The sequence below is a fragment of the Palaemon carinicauda genome, chromosome 42, assembly GCF_036898095.1.
Source record: "Palaemon carinicauda isolate YSFRI2023 chromosome 42, ASM3689809v2, whole genome shotgun sequence".
NCBI classification, from domain to species: domain Eukaryota; kingdom Metazoa; phylum Arthropoda; class Malacostraca; order Decapoda; family Palaemonidae; genus Palaemon; species Palaemon carinicauda.
The window spans coordinates 39,646,458-39,669,359 of NC_090766.1; the positions used below are offsets into that span (position 1 = coordinate 39,646,458).

General features: G+C 34.6%; 1 long non-coding RNA gene across 2 annotated transcripts in view; it reads right to left on the minus strand.

Annotated features, from left to right (window-relative positions):
- Window positions 1-311: 311 nt before the first annotated feature.
- LOC137632766 (uncharacterized) overlaps window positions 312-22,902 on the minus strand; it is a 39,636-nt gene continuing 17,045 nt past the window's right edge. Inside the window, exons 2-5 of one of the 2 annotated variants that reach the window (XR_011042119.1) lie at window positions 7,129-7,635; window positions 5,126-5,609; window positions 3,056-3,564; window positions 312-1,357 (exon numbers count right to left, since the gene is read on the minus strand). This is a non-coding gene — a long non-coding RNA (uncharacterized lncRNA). Of the gene's footprint in view, window positions 1,358-1,536; window positions 3,565-5,125; window positions 5,610-7,128; window positions 7,636-22,902 lie in introns of those variants that run through there. The other variant, XR_011042118.1, reaches the window with a different exon arrangement.

Genomic DNA, 22,902 nt, shown 5'->3' on the forward strand with positions numbered 1-22,902 from the left:
CGGCACCAGTTCAGGAGCGGCCATTTCTTCAGACGGCACCAGTTCAGGAGCGGCCATTTCTTCAGACGGCACCAGTTCAGGAGCGGACATTTCTTCAGACGGCACCAGTTCAGGAGCGGACATTTCTTCAGACGGCACCAGTTCAGGAGCGGACATTTCTTCAGACGGCACCAGTTCAGGAGCGGCGATTTCTTCAGACGGCACCAGTTCAGGAGCGGTCACTTCTTCAGACGGCACCAGTTCAGGAGCGGCCACTTCTTCAGACGGCACCAGTTCAGGAGCGGCCACTTCTTCAGACGGCACCAGCTGGAGCAGCCACTTCTTCAGACGGCACCAGCTGGAGCAGCCACTTCTTCAGATGGCACCAGCTGGAGCAGCCACTTCTTCAGACGGCACCAGCTGGAGCAGCCACTTCTTCAGACGGCACCAGCTGGAGCAGCCACTTCTTCAGACGGCACCAGTTGGAGCAGCCACTTCTTCAGACGGCACCAGTTGGAGCAGCCACTTCTTCAGACGGCACCAGTTGGAGCAGCCACTTCTTCAGACGGCACCAGTTGGAGCAGCCACTTCTTCAGACAGCACCAGTTGGAGCAGCCACTTCTTCAGACAGCACCAGTTGGAGCAGCCACTTCTTCAGACAGCACCAGTTGGAGCACCTTATTCTTCAGATGGTATAGTTGAAGCCTCCAACTCTTCAGATGGTTTAAGTTGCAGTAGCCAATCTTCAAAATGTGCTACATTTCTACAGATGTTGCAACAATGTTTAGGGGCTAAGTTGCAGCTGGTAAGCTGCAACTTAGCCGCTGCAATAAAACTACTATTGAAAACTCTGATCAATCCAGCTGTCCATCATTTACATTTCTGCTTCAAGTATCCCCCTTCTGTATTTAGCTGCCAAAACCAGCGTTTAGATATCATTCCAATGCTAAGAATTTGTCAAGATTTATGGCTTTCAAATTTCTGATATCAAGGAATCCATTTTCCAGATGTAGGCTATTTATGTAACCTTGCCGAGAAATTTTAACCTCTATTTAGATGGACATCGGTAGTGATGAATCCTAATGTTGTATCCAGCCAAGAATTTCATGATCGTTGCTAAGATTTCTTTTTTAGTTACCTGCCATTGAGTTTTTCTTCTAGTTTTACAACATACACAGATTTTTCTACTATTCGTCGCAAGAGCTGAAAGCAGTTGGAAATGTCACTTACATGCTGTATATATGCCAATTGTAATATATAATTTTTTTTTTGACAAGCCTTTCATCTTCCAGTGGTAAATTTTTCTGTCAAACTCTTCTATATGTACGGATGCTAAAGATTCCATCTTATGTTTGATTGAAGAACTGAATTTTTCAATCTGGAAATAATTTACATATTAAAACCTGCTTATTCAAACTGTTTCAGAAATCCTACTTTTGGTAAATTAACAGGGAATTTTTATATAAATATTTATTTTGTATATCTACATAAAATGTACAAGAATGTAGTATGCATCATTCCTTCCTTATACATTGTTATAATGGTGATATAAATAAAAATAGTATTTCAAATTTAAGCAATCCTGATTTTTTTAAAATTATGGAGGTGGTTTTTACCAATTAAATTATGCATTATTTAATAAAGGTTAAAAAATATGTAACGTCCTACATTTTCCTATATAATTAGAGATGCATAGCACACATTTTCACCAGGGTTATTACTAGAAAAAGTAGTTTGATAGACAATTTTGAGATAACTACCCAAAAAATTACCAGAGAAAATATAATGAAAAGAATTAAACTATTTTTCATCTCATTCATTTGCATTAGTGATGTTAAAAGTTACTTCCTGGTGAAGCTTTTGAGTTCTTACTGTGGACAAAATATTATAATTGCAGAAGACAGTTTTCAATCTCTGAAATATTTTGCTATAAAATGGTTCTAATGTTAAAAATAAAGTCTGAAACAGTAAATTGTTAATTCATAAAATATTTAGTCATTGCGTAAAATTATAATCTTTTCATTTTAGTTATATAAGCTTAAAGAGTGTTAATATTCGGTGATTTGACCATGTAGAACTGAAGTGGTTGATTCTTAATTACTTTTCAAAAGATATTACTAAAAACCTGATATACTGATTATCACAACATATCAAGTCTAAGTTGCAACAAGTGCATACCAGAGGCTTCAATATCATCACATTAATCAAGTCCATTTTACACTGACCAAGTTGGATCAGTGGTGGTACCACATTCATTGCTCAGGACCAAATTGGCCAAAATTTGGTCAGGCACTTAGTGATCCGAAGCCTATTAAGCCAAAATGAGCATGTTTTGTAAGCTTTTCAGTAAGATTATCAGATCACAATGCAGCATAATTTGAAGCAACAGGTTTTAAGGTCAGTCTTTTTGAGAGAAATGCTTAACAAGCACCAATGATGTTAATATTTTAACGAACAGAATATTCTTACACATCCACGGAAATTTGGGCAAAATTACTCTTCCATCAAGTGGAAGAGATTTCTTTCAGAGACAAGCCAAATCCATGCACGATCTTTTATCCAGTTCAGTCTGGGACATTACTCTTACGGGAAAAATTGACTGGGAGAAAGCTATGAAAGAAACCAAGGCATAGTTGCTACATATATCAGTGCAAAACACAAACTATTCTATAACTAAACTGGCTGGTTAAAATCACCTGGAAAATATTAAGGCTCTTGGGTACTGTATAGGAGAGAAAATATAGACCCCATTATCTTCCAAATGACTAGTATCAAGATGTCACAGGTGTTAGGCTCGGTCCCTAACAGGAGAATGATTGGCAGCCATGGAAGAACCATATGCCAGTACTGATGTCTTAATGTATGATCATTTAAGAGAAATGGGTTTGCATATATCCCATCTTTCCTCCTCCTCGTCTGGGAGGGTGGAGGGCAGATACTTAAAATAGATTTAAAAAGTTACTACTCTTTGTGAAGCTTAAATGCATCTAGCATCTGGTCCACCATACAGCACATAATGATGCAACTGCTACATCCCAAGGGAGGTTAAGAAGGAAGAGAAAAGATACATTCTTACCTCTCATTTAGTTTTGTCACAACCACTTTCTTTGAGTAAATGCTTCTAGTTCTACTAGATATTTACTGCTTAGTAACAATCACAGGTCCAATGGTCAAGTTTCCAAGGTTTTATCGGTATAATCCCCCAGCAGGCAGTGACGGTTGCTTGGAGTTTCCAGATGCTCCTTTCAAAACACTCACGATTAAAAGGTTCTTCCTGAAGGCTAGGTGGATGCAAAACCCATAACTTAATGTGCCACTTTGGATGGTCCTTCCAACTTATAGCTAATTGCAGGGTAGGCGAGTGTGATGGTTTCATGAAACCAGGACAAAGTCGTGTTCTTGAATTTCCCCATTTGCACCATTCCAGTGCCAGAGTTAGTCTCTATGGTGCTGCAACCTTCAGTGCCAAGATCTTTTCATGTAGTGCCCAAAAGCCGTAGTGCCTTCAAGGGACAGAAACAGGTCACCTTAATCACCATCAGTAGCTTCTTGTAGAGAAGAGATCGAAAGGGCATACCTGGAGTCCTGAAAGAAACTGTAATTAAGTATGTACAAAGTCATTAGTTGAAATTTCTCATTTTATTTTAGTATGAAAAAGTTAATTTGGTTGGGTCTAAATATATTTTTTCTGAAATAAAATTATTAGTTACCTGATCATTGATTATCACAATTTTTTAAGTCTATAATCAAAATTACAACAAGAAAATGCCAGTTCCTCAAGTTTCACAACATTAACGAAGTGGCTTCATTACACTAACCAAAGTCCAAACAGTGAAGAGATTGCTCAAGGAAAAATTACCAAAATTTTGGTCAGGTATTTATGATCTGAAGCCTATGAAGTCAAAATAAGCGTGTTCTGTAAACTGATATGTCCAAGTTAATCCAGCCTACTTGGAAATGAGTCTTTGTCAGTTTTATAATTTTGACTTAGCGAAAATGCTCAATAAGTCTCCAAGATGTTAAGATTTTAACAAAAAGGATACCATCATCACATCTATGGAAATTTGACACAATAACTATCTTTCAAACTAAAGAGGTTTTTTTTTCATGAAAAACTAAAGCCATGCTAAAGCTTTCATCTTCGATTTAGTCTGGGACAGGATACTTGCAAGAAAAAAATGTGTGGGAGAGCTATTAAAGAAGCTAAGGTGTAGAGACTACATAAACCAGTGTAAAGCATAAACTATTCTTCTTTGGCCTATATTACAATACTACACCCCAGCTTGTTAAAGGGACATCAGTAAGCAGAGAACAACTTTGGTCAAAAGAGTAGGCCAACTAGTGTAACCAATACACAACCAAGAATTTAGGCCTACCTATGGAAAACAAAACTTCGATCCACCTTCCTTTATCCATTGCTGGCAACTAACATTGCAAATGCAACTTTTTTTTTATCAATTTCATGGTTTTTCCCATTCTAACTCTGTCTTTACTTCATCACCTCCTCTTATATCTATTGACGCAATGGGCCTCTGTTAGATTTTAATACCCAATTTCTAGAAAATAGAAATTATACCCAATTTTCTTAGCATTAAACTAATGGTATTTGTTAATGAAAAATTACATTGACCATTTTAATGTGGAATACTTAGTAGGGATGGCAAATCCACAGTAAACGTAAACATGAAAAGGATACATAACTGGATACATTGTAATAGCTATTCACTCCAATTTTAAGAGTGACACATCAAAATTGAAAGCATCTCACTTGGAGCTAGAGAGTGAATCCCTTCAGCAAATTAGGTAGATAAGATTAAAAAGAAGCTTAGGAATTGCACAAACACACAAAAAGTCCAATTCAGGTGTTATGGCTCAGTCCCTAACGGGAGAATGGTAAGCGGTCATGGAACAATATGTAAAGATGCGGATGTCTTCTAAATGTATGGTCACTTATGAGAAATGGGTTTGCATATACTCTTTCTTTTTCATCGCCTGGAAGAACAGAGGGGATACATCAATACAAACTTAGCTGTAAAATTAAGTTACTTTATTGTGAAGCTTTACTGCATCTACCTCCTGGTAGACTACATAAATGTACAACGGCTACAATCCAAGGGAGGAAAAGAAAAAGGCCAGAAATTCTTACCTCTGATTCTACCTTTATGTCTTGAATGCTTTTTGTCTTATGAGGGGGCTAGGCTTTTAAAATGTGGTTATTAACTATCACCGGCTGTATGGTAGTCTCCAAGGACTTACGGGTACACTCCCACAGAGAGCAAGAAGTTTTTTTTTTTTTTTTTTTTAACGCTTCCAGACACTACTTTCAAAACACTCACGACAGTGTTTCTTCCTGAAGACTTGAGTGAATCTGATATCGTTGATTTCATGTGCTCATACCCTGGATGGTGCTTCAATCTCCTAGCTGGTTGCAGGGTAGGCATGTCCGATTCTCATGAAGCCAGAATGAAACCTAGTTCTTGGATTTCATCATCTTGGCCGTTCTGATGCCTGAGGAAGTCTCCATGGTGCTCCAGCCTTCAGTACCACGTTCTTTAAAGGTAGTGCCAGGACATTCCAATCCCAATCACCATTAGTTGCCTCACATAGAGAAGAGATGGAGAGGGACTAACCTGGAGTCATGAAAGAAACCATAGATAATTAAAAAGTATGTACAAAAGTCATAGGTTAGAATATTAAAATTGCTCATTTTCTTTGTGTGAAAAAAGTTAATATCTATCTAGATGTTTACCTATGTAAAATTAATTGGGTTGGCTCTTAATATACTAGTTTTTTATAAGAAATTATTAGTAATGCTATACATTGATTATCACAACATATCGAGTAAGTTACAAGTAAATGCCAGATGCCCAAGTTCCATTATATTAACCAAGCTACTCAAGTTCGAGGGTTCAGTCCTACCTATTGAAAAAAGAACATTACGATCCCCTTTCCCTTATTCCTTGCTGGCAACTATAACTGCCAATGTAATTTCAATTATAGTTACATGTATTTCCCAGCCTAACTTTATCTTTACTTCAGAGCAGTGAAGGAAAAGGTCATTAAAATTAAGTTTATAATACCCAATTTCTATAAAATAGATATTATACCTGATTTTCATACTATTTAACTAAAGATATCCAGTAATGAAAGATTACTTTAGACTAGTGAAAAGTGAAATAATACTTAGTAATGATAGGAAATACACAACAAACTTAAACATGAGAAGGGTACATAAATGAACACACAGAAGTAGCCATTTAACTCCAATTTCAAGAGGGCACCAAAATTAAAAGCCTCCCTTTGGAGCTAGAGAGAGAGAGAATCCCAAAATTAAATTGTGTAGACGAGATTAAAAATACTGGTATGACACAAGAACCAATTCCATCAAAAATGAATTTGAGTGATTAGAAAATATGCAAAGCTATTTAAATGTATCTGCTTGGTGCAAAATGCTTGGCAGAGAGAATCACTGACCTTGCACTCATGAAAAATTTTTATCTAACAACTAACTTAAACTAACAGAGTAGACATACTGGTGAAACCAAAGTACCTAATCTAACATATGGCTGACTTACGGAGACAAACGAAAAACCACCCATTTTAAAGCAACTTAAATTTCTTATAACTCTGCAACCATTACAGACCTTAACTGGGGACTTGCAGGGTGGTCGAGGTATGCAGTTTATCTTAAGAAGTTACCTCTGGTTTGTATACCGTAGTTGGGAAAAATACTAATTTTAAAATTTCCAAATTGTTCCTACAATGAACAAACCATCATCCTTTAATAAGAAACCTATCCTTAGGAGAGAGGAAGTTCCTACTGTATAACCAAAGACTTATACTAACCCGGGATATGTTAATGCTACCTCCTGTGTAAATCTCCCATCACCATCCAAATGACTAAGTCCCCAACAGGAGAAAAGTAGGCGGTCATGGAAGAACATATACCGGTTCCCAAAGGTCTAAATGTATGGTCATTAAAAAGAAATGGGTTTGTCTTCCCCTCCCTGTCTGGGAGGATGGAAAAGATACTTTAAAACAAACTTTGCTGTGACGATAACCTGCATCTAGCATCTATTCCATCACATGTCGCTACATTACAACTGCTACAACCAAAGAAGGAAAAGAGAAAAATTCACTCTCTCTTACCTCTTGTTCTAGTTTTATGTCACAACTGGTATCTTTGATTAAATACTTTTAGTCCTACGAGACAGCTAGGCAATCAGTATTTGGTCAGTAACTAACACTGGTCCTAGGGTAAAGTTTCCAAGGATATATGGGTATACAGTAATCCCATAGATAGTGGATAGTGAAAATCTGGCAATTCCAGACTGCTTTCAAAACACTCGCGACGGCCCGGCTCATCACAATGACTAAGCCGGATCCAATAACCATGACCATGTGCGAAAACTCAGGATGGCCCTTCATTTTACTGCTGATTGTAGGGAAGGCACATCTGATTGTTTCACGAAGCCATGTCGAAATAAAATCATCTTCGCCATTCTGCTGCTGTGGAAGTTTCTATGGTGCGTCAAGCTGTCAGTGCCAAGTTCTAAGTTCTTTTCAGGTGGTACCTTCAAACGCCAGAGAAGCAGGTCATTCAGATCACCACTAGTTCCAGGTATTGATGAGATGAAGAGGGACTAACCTGGAGTCCTGAAAAAAAAAAAAAAAATCTTCAAAAATATTATCAATCATTGGTGAAAATTTTAAACTTTCTTTTAGTTTGAAAAAAGTTAATAGCTAGATGTTTACCTATGTAAAATCTATTTGGTTGGTGATATCACTAGTCACCCAATACACTGAAGATCACAACATTAAAATGTTAACAGTCATTGGTTAAAATTTCAAATAATTTTCTTTTAGCTTGAAAAAAGTTAATAGCTAGATGTTTACCTATGTAAAATTCATTTGGTTGGAGATTATACTAATGACCAAATACACTGAAGATCACAACATAAGTTAATTAAGTTACAGCAAGGAAATGCCAGATGTTCAAGTTTCATCATAGTAAGCATGTGGCTCCTTTAGGAAGAGTATAAGCCCTTCAATCTGAAAACCTGGCTCAAGGCTTTGCGATAGCTTTTTATCAAGGAGATAAAAGAGAGCAGTATCTACCAATTTAGGTAGAAAAATCAGCAATCAACGTCATTGAGGCTCTGACCGGAGAAGTATCTCTTATGAAACCAGTTGAAAAAGATGGCCAACTCCCCTTGACATATAGCAGCGGAGGATCTATACCGATACCCAGACATCCTGAGTAGTGCCTTGTGAAAAGCCGTACACCTCCAGATGTTGAATAGTCGCCACCCAGTAAACGCAAGGGATGCCACAGTTGTAACTCTGCAAGGAGGCCAAGAGAGGAGGTTGGGCCATTGGGCTAGTTTGCTCGGCATCAGCAAATTCGGATGCCATTTGATAAGTGGCCACTTGGGAGCCACCAGGGTCATCCTGAGACTTTCATCAAAAAACTCATTTGGCCCAAATGGTTAGGACACTGCAAAGTGAAGAACCTCGCCATTTTTGTGCCTGGGAGAAAGTCCGTGTACTATACTTACATCTCAGGAAGCAAATCATTTGTCTTGGATAATTACAAGACTGTCCTTGACCAATGGTAGACCCAGACTGTTCCTTGGAGGCTAGCCCCAGAAGCAGATTTCATGGCATCAGACTTAAGGGCCAAGAACAATGTGTTCTCATAGTGGCATCTCCCTGCCAAGGGCCCTGATGTCAGATGTCACTGCTGCTACATTTTCATAGATAGGAATCCCAAGGAAATGGGTCCCATTCTTTTGCAATGTAGATCCTCTGTTGTGAAACAAGCATGGAGAAAAATATCATGTTTAAACATCTGGAGCATAAAATTCCTTGGACTGGATACCCGAATTGCCCCCATCATGAGCTCCTCAAGTAAGAACCAGCCAAGGTAATTCAAGAGCGAGTTTAGACCCTTGGGGGTTAGGTGAATAAGAGATCAATGTTTGTCATGCCTACTTTGATGGGTGCCGTGGTAGTTCTTTGAGGGTGTTTAATTCTTACAGGAGAGCAAGGACCTTGCAACCAGACAATGAATTCTCTGCTTCTGATATTACATGACCAGTGCTGGGTGCTGTAGGGTCAACGGTGTCCCAGGACTGCTCCCCTGTGATGAGTGGGGAGGATAACACATCGGTGGATGTCTGTTCCCTTTGTAATATTTGCGAACCAGACAGAGAATAATACCGTGGTAATACTCCATAGTGGAGAGGAAAAAAATCTCATTCAGAGACCATACTGCCCCTGGCTCTCATGTCCTCAGAGGCCAAGAGGTACTAGTTGCCATAGCCTCTGAATGGTGAACAAGAGAGCCTGGCACTAAACAACATGCAAGTTTGTCAAGCAAGTGCATGTCCCCTGGGTGAAAATTAACTTTGTTGAACATTGCGTTAACGTGACGAGGCATCTCTATGCTTGTATGAGCAGCCTTGGGACATCACCTGTTATGGATACTCGTGGAATTTTTTGAAGATCTTGTAATGTACAGTAAGATATTACTTTTGCATGGGAAGATGAGAGTTTTAAGACATGTCTATAAGAAAAATTTTGCAACATACACCAGTCCAGGTGTGGTGGAAGATTCCTGTGCCTGGAAGATTCGTGTGCCAGGATATCTCTCAGTGCTTTGGAAGTTGTGTGTGTGTGTGTGTGTGTGTGTGTGTGTGTGTGTGTGTTGACAGATGTTAATGGGTAGAAATTGGTGAACAGGGATCAGAGCTTCTGGAAAAGTCTCTCAACTCCTCTGTGGGTGGAACAGCTGAAGAGGAAGGCACTACAAATGAAGTCTTTAAAGTTCTGGCTGACCTCTCAGAAGCTAATAAGCCCGCAGGATGCCATTAATACCAGAGAAAGACTACACATTCCGTAGGTCCAGATCTCAGCACATGTCTTAAGGCAGTACCATACAATAAAAGGCGTACAATAGGGGAAAGTGGTATTTTAACTCCCTTCAAAGCTTTACCCAAGCATAGAAGTCTTCGCCCTCGTGAAATTTTCCATAGGAACTGAACCTAAAGGAAGCCAACTGGCATGGAGTCGGCTTCGATCTCCTGAAGGAGAAAAGGAAGCAAAAGTGTTTCTTCAGCATCAGATTAGGTGTTGCCAAGCCTAAAGCCGAAGAATTCCCGACTTATCTCTGTTCTTTTCTAACTATACTTACCGCAGAGGTCACAACCTAAACTTGTCATAAGGGGATGACTACAATGTTATGCCCCTGCCAAAATTACAAATATGATAAGGATCCACATTTGCTTATAAACCAAATAGATTTACAGCCAGGTTTCCAAGGGTACACCCATATATCCAATCGTGTCTCCATCAGCAAAACATAGAATCTGAAAAAGAAGATCAATACAGCAAAGATAAGAGCCAGCACAGAGTGTGTGTACAGAGTGTTGTGTAGCCAAAGTGAGGGTTGCTCTGGCTTGCAAAATCATACCATTAAAGGACAATATGTCTTTGTATAGGAACAAACAAATACTACAACACTGTTGACCAGTTTAATATGACTGAAGATTATTTTTATATAAATGAAAGTTTGAAAGTTTGTTAGCCAGTTTATTTAATATGACTTTGAAGTTTATTTTTATATAATGAAAGTTTGAGAGTTCAAATGGTTAAATCTTAATTTTCCTAAATTTTTGGGGTATTCAAAATTTGGAGATTTTGAACCACGCATGAAAATTCGTGTAAAACAATCAATCTCCAGCATTTGCAAAACTACTTACATGATGAATTTGGCTGTTTTGAATAAGAAAATATTTAAAAGATGCTTGCCATGAAAATTTAATTTCTTATAATACTTACCAATAAAGAACCTATACCTTAATTTTTGCTACAACTGCTTGTTAAAACAAAGAATCATTTTCAAGACTTATCATATATACACTTGTGTCCTCTATACCTCACAAATAAAAGATTCTATACTTCAACTAAATGAACTCAGTAACTATATCTTTTAAGAGTACAAAATAAACTTGTGTCTTCTATACCTCACTAATTAAAGATTCTATACCTCAATTAATCTATACAATTACCTTTTATATATTGTAAGAGTATCAAACGAACTTGTGTCCTCTCTACCTCACTAATTAAAGATTCTATACCTCAATTAATCTTTACAATTACCTTTTATATCCTGTAAGAGTGTGAAAAGAACTTGTCTCCTTTATACCTCACTAATCAAAGATTCTATACCTCAATAAATCTATACAATTACCTTTTATATCCTGTAAGAGTGTGAAAAGAACTTGTGTCCTCTATACCTCACTAATTAAAGATTCTATACCTCAATTAATCTTTAGAATTACCTTTTATATCTTGTAAGAGTGTGAAAAGAACTTGTGTCCTTTATACCTCAGTAATCAAAGATTCTATACCTCAATAAATCTATACAATTACCTTTTGCATCCTGTAAGAGTATGAAAAGAACTTGTGTCCTCTATACCTCACTAATTAAAGATTCTATACTTCAAGTAATCAAAATACATACCTATTATATCTTTCAAGAGAATGAAAAGAGATTGTGTCCTCTATACCTCACTAATTAAAGATTCTATACCTCAATTAATCTATACAATTACCTTTTATATCTTGTAAGTGTGTGAAAAGAACTTGTGTCCTCTATACCTCACTAATTAAAGATTCTATACCTCAATTAATCAAAAACAATACCCATTATATCTTGTAAGAGCATGAAACGAACTTGTGTCCTCTATATCTCATTAATTAAAGATTCTATACCTCAATTAATCTATACAATTACCTTTTATATCTTGTAAGAGCATGAAACGAACTTGTGTCCTCTATACCTCACTAATTAATGATTCTATACCGCAATTAATCTATACAATTACCTTTTATATCTTGTAAGAGTATGTAAAGAATTTGTGTCCTCTATACCTCACTACTTAAAAGATTCTATACCTCAATTAATCAAAAACAAAACCTATTATATCTTTTAAGAGCATGAAATGAACTTGTGTCCCTTATACCTCACTAATTAAAGATTCTACACCTTAATTAATCTATACATGGAGAATTTTTTATGGTGTGTTCTGAGTGGGAACTTAGTCCGGGAAAGTCTCCTTATAACAGTTACATAAAGTTCAACAGGGGAGGATATGAGCACTTACTCTCGGGGCACAAACACCCTGTTAATCCTTTACTGTCACAATTCACTAACTATCACTCTTAAATACAAAAGGGGGAAATTTTACTGTCCAGAGGCCGGAGTACTCCACACGTAGAAATATCAATAATTTATGGCCTACTCTAGCTTTGTCAGGTCTATAGTCATCTCGTTCTCAGGCTCTGTTCCGGCTCCGTCCCAGCTACCCCAATGAAATGCTGGACAGTTATTTTACGTTAATGTAATTAAGACAAAATCCAAAATGGGAGCAGTGATGTAAAGTAGTTTAAAAGTTTAAAGATGAGGATCTTTACCTTCGAAGCAAATATATTAATGCAAAGTTTCTCGCTGTTACCACCTATAGACTTACTCTTCAAATATTTCCAGTTTAAACATTGAATAAATAAGGGAGCAAAAAATACTAAAGAGGTTTAATTAACCTAATATTGATTTATTCACAAATTTACATCAAAGAAACGGACATCTTAACAAAGACAAAATGGAATCATAAGAAATGCAATTCAAATAATGAAAAATAGTTGATTAGACGCGTGGTCTACAATAATTAAAAATCAAAATGGGGTCGGACACGTGGCCCATGTGACCCAGAGACTGTGTTAGTCTCAAAAGGCAAAAAATTGTATAGAAAAAATATATACACACAATCCCACCGCACACAGTCCGAATAGTGTAAAAGCCAGGTTCCCTATAAAGTTAAAATTAGCCTAAGCTAAGAAAAAATGGGGGAAAACTAAATGGCCATTGATGTAGTACCTGCACTCCTTTAAGATTAGTCCTATGCCAGTGATAGCTGTTGACCTGGACGTCGCACTAAATGGCACCTTGCACTCTTGCCTGGCTCACCCCAAAAATTCTCACTTTGGCTGCAACTAGGTACACCAGGGTCCTCTTCTTCTCAATCTCTCCGAACGGCAGCAATCTTTTGCGAGTCGAGTTTTGGGAGAGAGGGGGATGGGGGTGAGCCAGAAGTGCACGGATTAACTACTGACCGGGCCGGTCAGTCGGTCACGACAGCTTCTTGATGAATGGGGTCGACGCTAAGGTCGAAGAGATCACCTGGCTTCACCTTGCCAAACAAGTGACGGTCATGATACGCACGGTAATCCATTGGGGGTGCCATATCGGGACTTCAGGACAGGGCAATGTATTGTTGCAAGGAGTGCAGAGGAGGCAGGATTTTGTACTAAATACTTTAGAGAAATCTTGCTGCTCTAAGGGAGTTTATATATACAATAATCCTACCTATTCTGGCTTGCTAAAAATTAAGATTTAAAATGATTAATTAGCAATGGACTGGTGCGATGGGCATACATCTTAAAATTAACAAACCTTAATTGGTATTGAGAAATATAAGATGCATTAATTCAGCAGTATTGAAATTTATATTTAAAATTCAGTTCAGAATTTTAATCTCGACCCACGTAGTTCAAGAAAAGAACCAACATACGCCGTGGTTACACTGAGGCCCTCTATTGTGCGTATCTACGCTGTGACGTCACGAGCATGGCGTGCGCCACTGTCAACAAGTTTAAGTTTAGAATAGTACTTTCTATGTTTCGTTAAAGAAAATTGGATGTAGGAGAGAATGTTTAAGGGATAGCTATCGTATTAGTAGAAGAGAGCTAAAAATACAATTAAAAGAAGAAGAGTGAAGAAAATTCTTCACAATACAATTACCTTTTATATCTTGTAAGAGTATGAAAAGAACTTGTGTCCTCTATACCTCACTAATTAAAGATTCTATACCTCAAATAATCACCAACAATGCCTATTATATCTTGTAAGAGCAAGAAATTAACTTGTGTCTTCTATACCTCACTAATTAAAGATTCTATACCTCGATTAATCTATACAATTACCTTTTTATATCTTGTAAGAGTATGAAAATAATTTGTGTCCTCTATACCTCACTAATTAAAGATTCTATACCTCAATTAATCTATACAATTACCTTTTATATCTTTTAAGAGTATGGAAAGAACTTGTATCCTCTATATCTCACTAATTAAAGATTCTATACCTCAATTAATTCATACAATTACCTTTTATATCTTGTAATAGCATGAAAAGAACTTGAGTCCTCTATACCTCACTAATTAAAGATTCTATACCTCAATTAATCAAAAACAATACCTATTATATCTTGTAAGAGCATGAAATGAACTTGAGTCCTCTATACCTCACTAATTAAAGATTCTATACTTCGATTAATCTATACAATTACCTTTTCATATCTTGTAAGAGTATGAAAAGAACTTGTGTCCTCTATACCTCACTAATTAAAGATTCTATACCTCAATTAATCAAAAACAAAACCTATTATATCTTGTAAGAGCATGAAATGAACTTGTGTCCTCTATACCTCACTAATTAGAGATTCTATACCTAGATTAATCTATACAATTACCTTTTTATATCTTGTAAGAGTATGAAAAGAACTTGTGTCCTCTATACCTCACTAATTAAAGATTCTATACCTCGATTAATCTATACAATTACCTTTTTATATCTTGTAAGAGCATGAAATGAACTTGTGTCCTCTGTACCTCACTAATTAAAGATTCTATGCCGCAATTAATTGAAACAAATACCTGTTATATCTTGTAAGAGCATGAAATGAAGTTGTGTCCTCTATACCTCACTAATTAAAGATTCTATACTTCAATTAATCTATACAATTACCTTTTTATATCTTGTAAGAGTATGAAAAGAACTTGAGTCCTCTATACCTCACTAATTAGAGATTCTATACCTCGATTAATCTATACAATTACCTTTTTATATCTTGTAAGAGTATGAAAAGAACTTGAGTCCTCTATACCTCACTAATTAGAGATTCTATACCTCGATTAATCTATACAATTACCTTTTTATATCTTGTAAGAGTATGAAAAGAACTTGAGTCCTCTATACCTCACTAATTAAAGATTCTATACCTCGATTAATCTATACAATTACCTTTTTATATCTTGTAAGAGTATGAAAAGAACTTGTGTCCTCTATACCTCACTAATTAAAGATTCTATACCTCGATTAATCAAAAACAATACCTATTATATCTTGTAAGAGCATGAAATGAACTTGAGTCCTCTATACCTCACTAATTAGAGATTATATACCTCGATTAATCTATACAATTACCTTTTTATATCTTGTAAGAGTATGAAAAGAACTTGAGTCCTCTATACCTCACTAATTAAAGATTCTATACCTCGATTAATCTATACAATTAGCTTTTTATATCTTGTAAGAGTATGAAAAGAACTTGAGTCCTCTATACCTCACTAATTAAAAATTCTATACCTCGATTAATCTATACAATTACCTTTTTATATCTTGTAAGAGTATGAAAAGAACTTGAGTCCTCTATACCTCACTAATTAAAGATTCTATACCTCGATTAATCTATACAATTACCTTTTTATATCTTGTAAGAGTATGAAAAGAACTTGAGTCCTCTATACCTCACTAATTAAAGATTCTATACCTCGATTAATCTATACAATTACCTTTTTATATCTTGCAAGAGTATGAAAAGAACTTGTGTCCTCTATACCTCACTAATTAAAGATCCTATACCTCAATTAATCAAAAAAAAAAATACCTATTATATCTTGTAGGAGCATGAAATGAACTTGTGTCCTCTATACCTCACTAATTAAAGATTCTACACCTCAATTAATAAATACAAATACCTTTTATATCTTGTAAGAGTATGAAAAGAACTTGAGTCCTCTATACCTCACTAATTAAAGATTCTATACCTCGATTATTCTATACAATTACCTTTTTATATATTGTAAGAGTATGAAAAGAACTTGAGTCCTCTATACCTCACTAAATAAAGATTCTATACCTCAATTAATCAAAAACAATACCTATTATATCTTGTAAGAGTATGAAAAGAACTTGTGTCCTCTATACCTCACTAATTAAAGATTCTATACCTCTACTAATCTATACAATTACCTTTTTATATATTGTAAGAGTATGAAAAGAACTTGAGTCCTCTATACCTCACTAATTAAAGATTCTATGCCTCAATTAATCTATACAATTACCTTTTATATCTTGTAATAGCATGAAAAGAACTTGAGTCCTCTATACCTCACTAATTAAAGATTCTATACCTCAATTAATCAAAACAAATACCTTTTATATCTTGTAAGAGCATGAAAAGAACTTGTGTCCTCTATACCTCACTAATTAAAGATTCTATACCTCAATTAATAAAAAACAATACCTATTATATCTTTTAAGAGCATGAAATGAACTTGAGTCCTCTATACCTCACTAATTAGAGATTCTATACCTCGATTAATCTATACAATTACCTTTTTATATCTTGTAAGAGTATGAAAAGAACTTGTGTCCTCTATACCTCACTAATTAAAGATTCTATACCTCGATTAATCAAAACAAATACCTTTTATATCTTGTAAGAGTATGAAAAGAACTTGTGTCCTCTATACCTCACTAATTAAAGATTCTAAACCTCAATTAATCAAAAACAATACCTATTATATCTTGTAAGAGCATGAAATGAACTTGTGTCCTCTATACCTCACTAATTAAAGATTCTATAAACCCTGGATAGGTACGCTCCTCGGACACCCCTTTAAGGGTATACTCGGACGCGAACGACCCCGACACCAAATAAAATTCTTGAAAAATCAGTTTTTGCAGTAACCTCCTTTTTTCTTTTGCCAAAAAAAAACTTCAATGAATGCTTAAAACAACTCTAAAGATAAATACTACTCATCTGCAGAAAAACTATTTATTATAAATATTTTAAAAAATTAAGTAGAAAAAAAAGACCTGACATAAAAATTCATAAAAAAAAAGTTTATACATATATACACAATTCCTTTTAGGAATTGATTCTTGAATGTTTAGGACACATCTTGATGTATTTTGGATGAAGTCAGACCCATGGAGGTGAAGATCTGAAATGAGAAAAAAAGGGTAACTTTTTTTGGCCAAAGAAATTTGTCCAAATTTCATGAATTTTTTTGGGTACCCAAATGAAATAGGAAGTGGCTAATTTTTTTAGGGAATAAACATATGTTATCCTAAAATAGAAATATGTAAAAAAATCTTCATTATTTTGTAAATTACATTTATATCAGGGGCCATATCTAAAGGTAATTTTTTGAGTACTTAGAAATTTCGTAAAAAAATACATATATTTAATATATAATATGATATTTATGCAGGTAAAAATATACCAAATTATCACAAATTCTATAGGGAACAAGAATATATATAGATAGGGCAGCTTACGCTTCGGATATGTCCACAAAATGGCCGCCAACCACACTGACTCAGACTCCCTAATCTGCCACTTGAAATGTAGGAAGGGTATGTCAATTTCAAGGTGTTATTTACTAATCTAATTATTATTGGATATGCATAAAAATTGTATGGTGGGTTGCTGGATAATTGACGATTATTTTACGACTATAAAATTAAAATTCTGACCCAAAAAAATTTTTTTGAAGGGAAATAAAATCGAAAAAAAAATGTAAAACAATATAATATTTTAGCTAAAAAAAATTGATGATATTCAATCAAAAAAAAAATTAAACAAAATTTTCCGACAAATAAACATCTAGAGGAATCATTACTCTGTGATAGTTCCTTAGTACGTAGTAATTTTGAAAGAATTGGGAAAAAACGAAAAAATGGCAATCACCGGAAAATCGAACACATACCTATATATACGCCATATCTGGCTAAAAAAAAGATAGGCATGGGTAGCCAGATCCTCTAGAAACACTTTCCAACACTATGAAAATATAAGTTTTGCGACACTACTTGCCAATTCCTTACGGTAACATGACTAAGCAAAAAAATGCAAAACAAATAAAAAGGGGCACTCGCGGAAAAATGGCTAACATTCTAATATACGGCATTTCAGAAAAAAAAAATTCAGCCACGTGCTAGGCAAACCATCAAGGCACATTTTCCGACAAATAAACATCTAAATGAATAATTACTCTGTGATAGTTCCTTAGTACGTAGTAATTTTGAAAGAAATGGGAAAAAACGAAAAAATGGCAATCACAGGAAAATCGAACACATACCTATATATACGCCATATCTGGCTAAAAAAAGAAGATAGGCATGGGTAGCCAGATCATCTAGAAACACTTTCCAACACTATAAAATTATAAGTTTTGCGACACTACTTGCCAATTCCTTAAGGTAACATGACTAAGCAAAAAAATGCAAAACAAATAAAAAGGGGCACTCGTGGAAAAATGGCCATTCTAATATACGGCATTTCAGAAAAAAAAAATTTCAGCCACGTGCTAGGCAAACCACCAAGGCACATTTTCCGACAAATAAACATATAAATGAAATATTACTCTGTGATAGTTCCTTAGTACGTAGTAATTTTGAAAGAAATGGGAAAAAACGAAAAAATGGCAATCACAGGAAAATCGAACACATACTTATATATACGCCATATCTGGCTAAAAAAAATAGGCATGGGTAGCCAGATCATCTAGAAACACTTTCCAACACTATAAAAATATAAGTTTTGCGACACTACTTGCCAATTCCTTACGGTAACATGACTAAGCAAAAAAATGCAAAACAAATAAAAAGGGGCACTCGCGGAAAAATGCCCAACATTCTAATATGCGGCATCTCAGATAAAAAAAAAAAAAGACATGCACGTGTTAGCCCAACCATCAAGGCACAATTTCTAACACAAACATGAAAAAAAAATCAATAATATACGGCAATTCCTTACTAGGTAGTAAATTTTTACAAATATTGAAAAAAAAAACAGAAATTGGCAACCGCAGTTAAATACCCAATATACCAATAACTACGTCGTATCTGAAAAAAACAAAATCACGCATGGGTAGCCAGATCATCTAGACACACTTTCCAACACTAAAAAAGCAAAAGTTTTACGACACTATTTCGCAATATCTTACGGAAAAATGACTTGGCACAAAAATGAAAAAAAATGAAAAAGGAACACTCGCGGTAAAATGCCTGACATTCTAATATACGGCATCTCAGATAAAAAAAAAGACATGCACGTGTTAGCCCAACCATCAAGGCACACTTTCTAACACAAACATGAAAAAAAAATCAATAATATACGGCAATTCCTTACTACGTAGTAATTTTTACAAATATTGAAAAAAAACAGAAATTGGTAACCACAGTTAAATACTCAATAAACCAATAACTACGTCGTATCTGACAAAAACAAAGTCATGCATGGGTAGCCAGATCATCTAGACACACTTTCCAACACTAAACAAGCAAAAGTTTTACGACCCTATTTGGCAATATCTTACGGAAAAATGACTTGGCAAAAAAATGAAAAAAAATGAAAAAGGGGCACTCGCGGTAAAATGGTCATCGTGGTGATGAACGACATTTTAACTAAAAAAAAAATCATGCACATGGTAGCCAAACAATCCACCAAGACTTTCCACAACTGATAACCTATACAAGTTGCACCATTCTACGACAATTTCATAATACGTAATAACTTTGATAATTATGCAAACTACCTTAGAAGGGTAAACTCGGTCGCGAACGACCCCGACGCGTCTCAGAAATCGGGGAAGGAGTACAGCTACAGCAATGCACATTTGTGTCCTCTATACCTCACTAATTAAAGATTCTACACCTCAATTAATAAATACAAATACCTTTTATATCTTGTAAGAGTATGAAAAGAACTTGAGTCCTCTATACCTCACTAATTAAAGATTCTATACCTCGATTAATCTATACAATTACCTTTTTATATCTTGTAAGAGTATGAAAAGAACTTGTGTCCTCTATACCTCACTAATTAAAGATTCTATACCTCAATTAATCAAAATCAATACCTATTATATCTTGTAAGGGTATGAAAAGAACTTGTGTCCTCTATACCTCACTAATTAAAGATTCTATACCTCTACTAATCTATACAATTACCTTTTTATATATATTGTAAGAGTATGAAAAGAACTTGAGTCCTCTATACCTCACTAATTAAAGATTCTATGCCTCAATTAATCTATACAATTACCTTTTATATCTTGTAATAGCATGAAAAGAACTTGAGTCCTCTATACCTCACTAATTAAAGACTCTATACCTCAATTAATAAAAAAACAATACCTATTATATCTTGTAAGAGCATGAAATGAACTTGTGTCCTCTATACCTCACTAATTAAAGATTCTATACCTCAATTAATATATACAATTACCTTTTATTTCTTGTAATAGCATGAAAAGAACTTGTGTCCTCTATACCTCACTAATTAAAGATTCTATACCTCAATTAATAAAAAACAATACCTATTATATCTTGTAAGAGCATGAAATGAACTTGAGTCCTCTATACCTCACTAATTAGAGATTCTATACCTCGATTAATCTATACAATTACCTTTTTATATCTTGTAAGAGTATGAAAAGAACTTGTGTCCTCTATACCTCACTAATTAAAGATTCTATACCTCAATTAATAAATAACAATACCTATTATATCTTTTAAGAGCATGAAATGAACTTGAGTCCTCTATACCTCACTAATTAGAGATTCTATACCTCGATTAATCTATACAATTACCTTTTTATATCTTGTAAGAGTATGAAAAGAACTTGTGTCCTCTATACCTCACTAATTAAAGATTCTATACCTCGATTAATCAAAACAAATACCTTTTATATCTTGTAAGAGTATGAAAAGAACTTGTGTCCTCTATACCTCACTAATTAAAGATTCTATACCTCAATTAATCAAAACAATTACCTTTTATTTCTTGTAAGAGTATGAAAAGAACTTGTGTCCTCTGTACCTCACTAATTAAAGATTCTATACCTCAATTAATAAAAAACAATACCTATTATATCTTTTAAGAGCATGAAATGAACTTGAGTCCTCTATACCTCACTAATTAGAGATTCTATACCTCGATTAATCTATACAATTACCTTTTTATATCTTGTAAGAGTATGAAAAAAACTTGAGTCCTCTATACCTCACTAATTAAAGATTCTATACCTCGATTAATCAAAACAAATACCTTTTATATCTTGTAAGAGTATGAAAAGAACTTGTGTCCTCTATACCTCACTAATTAAAATTCTATACCTCAATTAATCAAAAACAATGCCTATTATATCTTGTAAGAGCATGAAATGAACTTGTGTCCTCTATACCTCACTAATTAAAGATTCTATACCTCAATTAATCAAAAACAATACCTATTATATCTTGTAAGAGTATGAAAAAAACTTGAGTCCTCTATACCTCACTAATTAAAGATTCTATACCTCGATTAATCTATACAATTACATTTTATATCTTGTAAGAGTATGAAAAGAACTTGTGTCCTCTATACCTCACTAATTAAAGATTCTATACCTCAATTAATCAAAAACAGTACCTATTATATCTTGTAAGAGCATGAAATGAACTTGTGTCCTCTGTACCTCACTAATTAAAGATTCTATACCTCAATTAATCAAAAACAATACCTTTTATATCTTGTAAGAGCATGAAATGAACTTGTGTCCTCTGTACCTCACTAATTAAAGATTCTATACCTCAATTAATCAAAAACAATACCTATTATATCTTGTAAGAGCAAGAAATGAACTTGTGTCCTCTATACCTCACTAATTAAAGATTCTATACCTCAATTCATCTATACAATTACCTATTATATCTTGTAAGAGCAAGAAATGAACTTGTGTCCTCTATACCTCACTAATTAAAGATTCTATACCTCAATAATTCAAAAACAATACCGGTTATATCTTGCAAGAGCATAAAATGAACTTGTGTCCTCTATACCTCACTAATTAAAGATTCTATACCTCAATTAATCGAAAAACAATACCTGTTATATCTTGTAAGAGCATGAAATGAACTAGTGTCCTCTATACCTCACTAATTAAAGATTCTATACCTCAATAAATCAAAAACAATACCTGTTATATCTTGTAAGAGCATGAAATGAACTAGTGTCCTCTATACCTCACTAATTAAAGATTCTATACCTCGATTAATCTATAAAATTACCTTTTTATATCTTGTAAGAGTATGAAAAGAACTTGATGTCCTCTATACCTCACTAATTAAAGATTCTATACCTCAATTAATCTATACAATTACCTTTTTATATCTTGTAAGAGTATGAAAAGAACTTGAGTCCTCTATACCTCACTAATTAAAGATTCTATACCTCAATTAATCTATACAATTACCTTTTTATATCTTGTAAGAGTATGAAAAGAACTTAAGTCCTCTATACCTCACTAATTAAAGATCTATACCTCGATTAATCTATACAATTACCTTTTTATATCTTGTAAGAGTATGAAAAGAACTTGTGTCCTCTATACCTCACTAATTAAAGATCTATACCTCGATTAATCTAAAAAAAAATTACCTTTATATCTTGTAAGAGTATGAAAAGAACTTGTGTCCTCTATACCTCACTAATTAAAGATTCTATACCTCGATTAATCTATACAATTACCTTTTTATATCTTGTAAGAGTATGAAAAGAACTTGAGTCCTCTATACCTCACTAATTAAAGATTCTATACCTCGATTAATCTATACAATTACCTTTTTATATCTTGTAAGAGTATGAAAAGAACTTGTGTCCTCTATACCTCACTAATTAAAGATCCTATACCTCAATTAATCAAAAAAAATTACCTATTATATCTTGTAGGAGCATGAAATGAACT